This window comes from Colossoma macropomum, unplaced genomic scaffold (assembly GCF_904425465.1).
Source record: "Colossoma macropomum unplaced genomic scaffold, Colossoma_macropomum, whole genome shotgun sequence".
In the NCBI taxonomy this organism is placed as follows: Eukaryota; Metazoa; Chordata; class Actinopteri; order Characiformes; family Serrasalmidae; genus Colossoma; species Colossoma macropomum.
Genome location: NW_023495350.1, coordinates 89263 through 98819, shown reverse-complemented (window position 1 = coordinate 98819; position 9557 = coordinate 89263).

Genomic DNA, 9557 nt, shown 5'->3' with positions numbered 1-9557 from the left:
TCAAATGAGATTCAGCCACAGGCTGCATGACTCCCTAATTAACATGAAGTGTAATATTTGAGTGTAGAAACCAGAGTTTCATGGCTTATGTAGTGGAGTAGGGAGTCATCTGAGATTTAAAGTCAAAAAACAGAACGACTTAAAGATGTTATAGAATGGAAAACTGTATTTACATTGACACAGTTGAATAAGGAGAGTTCAGTACATGAAACTGACATACGGTGAACCTCAAACACTGTTGTCTCCTTCTTCAAATGAAAATCCTGCATTTGCAAAAGTGGGTAGTAAAACGGGCCATTTCCAAAATCTAAAAACTGTTATGTAACAGTCCTGACTCACTAATATTTACACAGCCAAAGTTTACATACACCAGCCTGTGTTCTAGCCCAGCAGATATTGTGAAGAACAAAACAATGACATTGGATCAACAGCAATGAAATTGGCATACTGTGAAGAAATGTGTCGTTCTAGGCTGTCTTGGTGCTTTTCTTGCCCTTCCCAGGGATCTAAACTGTCATCAGGCATGGCTGATGTTCATCTTTAAAAGAAAGTGAACTTGGCTTCCTATTCGCCAGCTTCTTAGTCGAATATTCCGTTCCAAGTGCTGGAATGTACAGTGCAAGAATGTAACTGCAGCACCATTTAAGGTGGAATGTAAAATTTGCAAAACAAGCTGGCATATCAGAAGCCATCTTCAGCTCCCACATCTTTAACAGGATCCCAGACAACTTTAATTCAAAGTTGTTAGTTTGCGCCGCACATTTGACACTGAAGAGAGGGACAGTTCCAACTTTACATTTAGATTTACGGCATTTGGCAGACGCTCTTATCCAGAGCGACATACAATTTGATCATTTTACACAGGTAGGTGAAGGTAGTGTTAGGAGTCTTGCCCAAGGACTCTTATTGGTATAATGTAGGGTGCTCATACAGGCAGGGATTGAACCCCAGTCTTTAGCATGGAAGGCAGAGGTGTTACCCACTACACTACACCAACCAACTTTATTAGCATCACAGCCCAATTGCAGCCTATAAGTATCAGCCATGCTATGAGATTTTATCCACTTTTTGACAGCTGAAGCCAGATCATCATAAATCAAAAGTTTCATAGTGAGCTAATGACTTTAATTTACTTTGTGTTGTGGTCAAGGTAACGTTAGCTACTAGCAAGCTTCAAGTAACTAGAATAGCTAACTAAATAGTATCACGGCCTAGCTTATTTATATGGATGTTAATTTTATTTTCCTGCATGTGTCTATTTTGACATGTTGCTTCTACGAGAGCCATCATGGTGCCTCTCTGTAAACCAATCAGAGCAAAACTCATCAAATTATTTATGAGCTCACCGAAAAAGGGAAAGCAGCTCTAAGGCCACACTTGGAAACACAGCTAATAACCACCAAGAACAAAACCACAAACAACAAACAGCAGGTGTGGGGATAGTAAGGGGGCAGAGCAGGAATGGTCAGGATCTGACCATCAACTAGTGTTGTTACAACAGGAATACTTTGTCAATCCCAGCATAATCACCTCAGAAACACTAACAACTGTTAGCATTCAGACAGATCCACTATTTTATGCAAATCTATGAAGTTGTAAAGAGTTATTTGCTGTGTAGTTTTGTTTTGTATTGTAATTTTTATTATTATTTTATTAAAGTTTATTATTTTTTGGTTGATTATGTGGAACAGTGTGGGTGATCTGAAGCGAGGTTTTAACTGGTGTAAGCTACTGCTTTGCATTGTTACACTGAATGTATTTGAATTGAAAAAAAAAAAACATTTATATTGCTTGTTACCACATAATAAATAAAATCCTGCACTTTACATTAACTGTCAAAGAAAAAAAAGATACTGTACATCAGGGGTGCTCAATCCTGATCCTGGTGATCTACCACCCTAAAGAGGGGGCCAGATTGTACCTCACTGATTGGTACAATCTGGCCCCGACTATCACCTCCTCATTCACATCATTTGAAACTGTTTGTAAAAAAAATACGGTGTTATAGATTTTATTCACAATAGAACATAGAACTCATATCAGATGTTGAAATTGAGACATTTTACCATTTCATGAAAATAATTAACCCATTTAGAACTTGACAGCAACGCATCTCAAAAAAGTTGGGACAGGGGCAACAAAAGGAAAAGTAAGGAAAGTAAAAAAAACAGGTGGAGGAGCAATTTGCAATTAACTCAAACAGCTGGGTATAAAAAGAACACTTTAGAGAGGTAGAGTGTCTCAAAAGCAAAGATGGGCAGAGGTTCAGCAATCTGTGAAAAACTCAGAAAAATGTTCCTCAACGTAAAATTGCGAAGACTTTGGATATCCCACCGTCTACAGTACATAATATCATCAAAAGATTCAGAGAGTCTGGAGAAATCCCTCTATGCAAGGAACAAGACCGATGGTCAATATTGCTGCAGAATGAAGAGCCGTTTGGGAGCCGAATCGACTTTTATAGGAGAGCTGAATCCAACCACAGCAGAATCCGACTCCCCTATGTGTACACACACATCACACAGGCAGAACCTCAGCTCAGCAGTGACGACTGTAGCACCTTTTCTCGCTACATTTCTCCTACTCCTCCTCTTGTCCCGTACCCTGCAGTTATACTACTTTATCAGAAGTCCAGGCTTTTAATCATAATCATATAACCCACTGTCCCCCTGGCTCATAAACATTTAAACAACATCACTGCTGCCGTCACAACCGTAGCTGATGTACTTTGGCTTTATTCTAGCAAAGATAAAAAAAAAAAACAGAACAAAACAGTTATATCAGATACTGTTTTGTCATTTCAACTGTACAAAAGCATTTTTTTGGATTCTGTGTGTAATAGTTTGAACGTCTAGGCTACTAAATTGTAGCTTAATGCTGGTGAAATCAGCTGGACTCAGTGTTGTGCAACAGCAAGAACAGATCACATCCAAAACACTTGTACGTGCAGTCTCCATCCTTGTGTTTCTTGTAAGTTTGTTAGATAAATCTAAATGTTTTAAAACTTCACTCTACACGAAATAAAAAAAAATGTATCATTTAAGCATTATTTTCACAAGTTGAATCACCCTGCAGTTATATTCATTTATTTGTAATCAAGGCTTTAATTATAGTTTATACAGCTGTCATGGTTGTAGTTGATGAACTTTGGCTTTATTCTAGCAAAGATAAAAACAACAACCATATATATATATATATATATATATATATATATATATATATATATATATATATATATATACACACTTGTAAAGAGTAACTAGTAAAGAGCAGTAACAAGGACACTGTTGGTTGTGTGTGTGTGTGTGTGAAATGTGGCTATTGAGCAAGGAGGGTTGAGACCAACTGTGTGAAAACAGTTTATGTCTCTTCACCAAGACGGCAGTCCTGAGATAAAACCATGTGCACTTGCCACAGTAAAAAAAACTGTTTATGCACAGAAAAAACACTTTCATAAATGCTGACTCACCTATGAAGATGAAAATGCACTTCACTTCTCAATTTTATAAATCATACACATTTCCATCAAAATATATTTTATCATTGAAGAAAAAAGGCACAGTTTAACTGAGGAACCCAGAGTAAGTAGAAATTGTATTTTATACCTACTGTGAAAAAAGGGTTAACCAGTTCCAGTTTGCAGACTTCTAAGTGGACAATAACAATAAAAAACATTAGTATGATCATGAGTTACAGTTGTTCAGCATCTCATTATCTTCTAAGACAGGGGCGACAGTCTCGGCTCCTGGTGGGTCGTGGCTCTGAAGATATTTCACTGTAGTAATGCTTAAATATGTGTTACAACTTGATTGTGTTTTTCATGTTCTCTCATGGTGATTAAAAAAGTCTACTCTGTCTTTTGATAACCTTCTCAAATCAAAGAGCATTCACGGTTTGGATTTCCTGGTGGTGGCTGGGGGGGCCTCAAGAAGCAAACACTGGGCTTGGGGACAGCACAGATGAAGCCGGTTGCGGCAGCTAGCAGTGGAGACGAGGCTGAAAGTTGCCAAAGCTGCCTGGTAGTGTGGCCTTCAATTCCCCCTGACCCTTAAGGGTGGTGCTGTATGTCACCGCTACCAGACTTTGGCCCCATTGGGAGCGAGGAGAGGAGCATGTAGAGGAGTCTCAGAATGCCACGTGCTTCTCTGCAGCCATGTTTATTTTAAATGTTTTGTTAATGTTATAGTTTATTAGGTGTATCATGTGTTACAACTTGGTTGTGTTTGTTTATGCTCTCTCATAGTATAACTCACATATGTCAGGCTCCAGTCCTTGTGGGCCAAAGCACTGCAGACTTCAGCACGCTGCCTGATTCAGTCCATCAGCTAATTAGCAAGGTCTTCATAAATTGACTTCAGAGCATTTGATGAGGGTAAATGCTAATCTCTCCAGCACGTTGGCCTGGAAGATCCCCAGTTTGACATACCTGGTGTAACTAGTGGTTGTAAATGACTACTCTCATGCTGTGCTGTGGTTGTTTTTTTGGTGATCTTTCCCCATATCTCACCCTGCAGTTCTGTTCCAATCTGATATTTAAATAAAGAGTATTTCCAGAGCAGAAAATGGTCTCCAGGTCTTCTTCTGTGCTGAAGATACAATAAATAAAAAATGATTCTACCAAATTGATCAAAATGAGGGATGCAGTTTCACTCCCTGCTCTGAAATGCAGGGACGTGGCTAAAAATGTCCACCTATGGACTAAAACTCTGTACTTGTGTGTTCTTGCTTTCTCATATTCTTCCTCGATGTCATCGTTCAGTGCCCAAGTTCCATTCCAGTATTCAAGAACACATGTACAAAGAACGGTTAAAGTACCCGGATGTGTTCTCATTCTACCCTGAACGGCTAGGATGCATCGCAACATTAGTGCCGCTGTCATGGTTATAGCTGATGAACTTTTGCTTTATTCTAGTAAAGAAAAACACAACAAAGTGGTCGTATCAGACTGGGTTTTGTCATTTGTATTGTGTTTGTGTTTTTACCCTAGATATGTTGATATATTGTAGAAATTTAACTTATTACTATCTCTATTAATGACTCAGGTTTAAATAGATCATAACATAATCCTTGTAAATATTGAATATATATATATATATATATATATATATATATATATATATATATATATATATATATATATACCTGAAGATGATATACTCACCTGAAGATGAAAATGCACTTTGCTTCTTATTTTGTAAATCTTACATTTGTATCATAATATAGTTCATCATTGAAGAAGAAAAAAGACACAGTCCAACTGAGGGAACTGATATGTAAATTTTATTTTATTGCTTCTGTGAAAAAAGTTTAACCAGATGCAGTTTGCAGAGTTTTAAGTGGACAATAACAATAACAAATTACATGAGTATGACCAAGAGTACATAGTTGTTTAGCATCTCATGACCTTCTAAGACAAGGGTGACAGTCTCTGCTCCTAGTGGGCCATGACTCTGAAGATACACTATATGAACAAAAGTTTCAGGACACACCTGGTAATCACAGAATTCAGATTCAGGTGTTCATTCAGTCCCATTGCCACAGGTGCATAAAATCAAGCACCTAGCCATGCAGCCTGCTTTTACACACACTTGTGAAAGAATGGGTCGTTCTAAAGAGCTCACTGAATTCGAATGTGTAATAGGATGCACCACCATTGCAACAAGTACGTTTAGGAAGTTTCTTCCCTCCAAGATATTCTACAATTAACTGTGAGTGTATTATTGAAAAGTGGAAGGGTTTAGAAACCACGGCAAGTTACAGAGCAGGTTACCAAAGTGCTGAGGGGCATAGTGCATAAAATCGCCAACACTCTGCTGACTTAGTTTTAATTGGTTGTGGTTTATTATGTGTAGTATGTGTTACAACTTGGTTGTGTTTTTTCATGTTCTCTCATAGTGAAGGTAGTGACTGGAAGTGTCTACCCTCTTCATCAGTGGTGGACAATAACTAAGTAATTGTAATTCGTACTGTACTTAAGTAGTTTTTTTGTGTATCTGTACTTTACTGAAGTATTTCCATTTTAGGCAACTTTTTACTTTCACTCTACTAGATTTAAAAGTCAAATATCCTACTTTTTACTCCACTACATTATGTGAAATCTGTCATTCCTTTTGACTTATGTGTGCATAAAAACACAACATGTCAAAATGATAGAAGCGCAAAGCAAGAACACCAATCAGGGCACAGCGCACTTAGTTTTGAGCTTGTTTTGACCTGTTGGACATACCGACCCAGCGCAAGCATACGGTTCAACATCAGTGCAGCAGCGTAAAATTTTGGGAGGGTCTATTCAACATAAATGATGGAAGAAACTCCTGACTCTAACCTAACTTTGTGTAAATAGACCACAATATAGAGATATGTACTCATATGCAGTTGTGACTGATGTGTCTTTTTTTCTGAATTTATACAAACCCTGTTTCATTTTATAGTAGGTTTGTTTTTGCTAGTTTATGTTTATGAACAGAGAACCTACAGATGCATTATAGTAAAGGAAAGCATGTTTGTGGTTCTAACTAATGGAAATTGTTTGCCTTCAGTGTTTTGTGCTTATGATAATTTTAATAGACATCAGCGTCAGACTAATTAATGACATTCTATTAAAGGATTGGTTTACCAAGAGTGACAATGGAGTATTTTCACCTAAAATGAGTTAATGTAGCAAGAGTCTTCTTACAAAAATGATAATAAACATCAGAATCATAATTAATCTTTTAGTACTTTTACTTTACATACTTAAGTACATTTGAAGGTAAATACTTTTGTGCTTTTACTCAAGTGGAGGTCTAAAGGGAGGAACTTCTACTTTTACTGGAGTAATATTTTACCTTGGGTATCTCTCCTTTAACTCAAGTACATGGTTTGTGTACTTCGTCCACCACTGCTCTTCGTGCTGTGGTTGTCTTTTGGTGACTTTCCTACACATTTACCACAGTAGTTTAGTTCCCCACTCTGCTGTTTGAATGAAGAGCATTTTCCTGACTCCAAGTCTTCTTCTGCACTGATGCAACAATAAATAATGATTCTATCGAAGTAGTATAATTTCAGAGTTCAAAACACATTTAAGACTTTTAATGGACTTGCACTTTGGCTTTGAGTGATCCTATACCTTAATTATGTTGTATATTATATACTGAATGTTCAATTTGGTCACTACCAAATGTCTCAGAAATTACTACCATTTTTACCAAACGTCTCGGAAGTCACATGACTAACAAACTCAAACACATAAAATCACAATATTTTCATTAAAACACAAAAATGTTTACTTAATTCCACATTTGACACTAAAGTTATCACATATTTGCTCATTTCATACAAACAACACCGAATATGAAAGCTTGTTCTGACATTTCTTCAAGACGAGGCTCCGTTTAGATTAACAGTAATGTTACCCAACTGCGTTGGCCTTAGTTAAGTTAGCAATGGCCAAGTTCACAGGTCTATATTTGCTGTTAATAGTTCACACTTCACTCCAACTATCAGAGTGAAATCATACAGACTCCTTCTGTAATTTATTTATTTTTTCAAGGCAGAATCTGGGCCAGACTGATGATGACACTCATTTGAGACACACACACTGAGGATGGACACTTGGAGGTCGACTTTGGAGAAACTTACATTAAGAAATGAATTGTTTGACGCAAATATATTTATTAAATTATTTAAAGTTATATTAATTTATTAGAAATCGAGGCTTTTAATCAGTTTATCCAGCAACATAACTTTCACAGTTGCAGCTGATGAACTTTAGCTTTATTCTAGCAAAACAGCACAAAGAGCTCATATCATATTCTGTTGTGTCATTTTTACTGTAAAAAGCATTTTTGGATTCTGTGTGTAATAATCTGAAGTTATGGTCTACTAAATTGTAGCTTAACGCTGGTGAAATCAGCTGGACTCAGAGTTGCAATCTCTCTCAAACTTCTGCATGTGTCTCCTCCATGTGTTCTTGTGAATTCACTATCACATGGTAACTCGTCAATGTGTACTTCCCAAGAATATAACTTTGTTGTTCTTGATAGTGATATGTTCTTATCAAGAACTCAAAGAACATATATGTTCTTTGAGTTCTTGATATTGAGAAACAACCTGTGTTTTGGTGTTGACATGAAACTAGGGAGAGGTTTTTTCAAATTTTTCTTTTTTTTTAATTTAAAAATGAAACTCATGATAAATGTAAATGTTCTAACCACTTTAAGAGAAATCAATAAAAAAGTAATAAGCATTATTATTTTCACGAGTTTAAATTTAGGGGTTAGGGTTTGAGAGATACCTCAGTAGAAAGTACTCTATTAATGTTGATAATATTTATCTTCTTACTGTCTATTAATGCCTTGGGTTTAAATAGATCATAACATACCTCTTGTAAATACTGAAGGTCATAATATGTAATTATTATACAAATGAATACTTAGGTGTTTGTATACATTCACGCACACACAAACACACACACACACACACACACACACACACACATTATATACATACACACTTCAGTACGACAAGTAGCAAGGACAATGTTGGCTGTCTGTGTGTGAAATGTTGTGGTTATTGAGCAAGGAGGAGTTAGAACAACTGTTGTGAAAAAAAGTTTACACCACCGCAGACAGCTGTGCAATGATAAAACCATGTGCAACTTCTATACTAAGAAAACAACATTTAGACACAATAAAACACTTTTATAAATGTTGATTTGCTTGAAAATGAAAATGCACTTCACTTCTCATTTTGTAAATCATATATATTTTCATCAAAATACAGTTTATCACTGAAAAAAGGCACAGTCAACTAAGGGACCTAAAATGGGTAGAAATTATATTGAATTTGGGTTTTTCAAAGGTCTAAGTGGACAATAACACTAACAAATAACAAAATACATGAGGAAGACCATGAGTACATAGTTGCTCAGCAACCCATAACCTTTTAGGACAGGGGTCTTGGCTCCTGGTGGGCCATGACTCTGAAGATATTTCCTCTTCTGATGCTTAAATCAACTCAAAAGGTCTTGCTAGGTCTGGAGTACAACACATATGGGTTCAGGAATCTAGTCTATGTGTGATGTTGTGACGCTGCCACATGAGAGGTGTTTTTAAGGAGTCACTGGGACAGTTGACTGGAAACATGAAGAGGAAGGAGAGAGAAAAGTTTGGCCATGTGGAAGTGAAGGTGGTGGTGTGTTTAGAGAAAGAAGAAGCAGCACATCCCAAAACCACACACTCTACACAAGAACTTGTGCACTCGGCCGAGGATTCATCGGAAGGAGCAAGACAAGGGCAGGGAGGAAGTAGAAAGTGTCCTCTGGTGTCTTGTGAGTATTAGAAATAGGCCTGCACTAACAGTGAGATCTTTCCTGGATTGTTTTTTTTCTGTTCAGTGCAATGCATTGCTAAGGACTTGTGTGATTTTTGGGTTTTGTGTATTGAGTTTGGACTTTGTGGATTTTGGGACTTTGACGGACACTGGATATATATTGTGTATATAGGGGTTGTGTATGTGCATGGCTTTGTACCAGTATTGAAAATCAGGTTACTGATGACTGATATACTATAACTTGA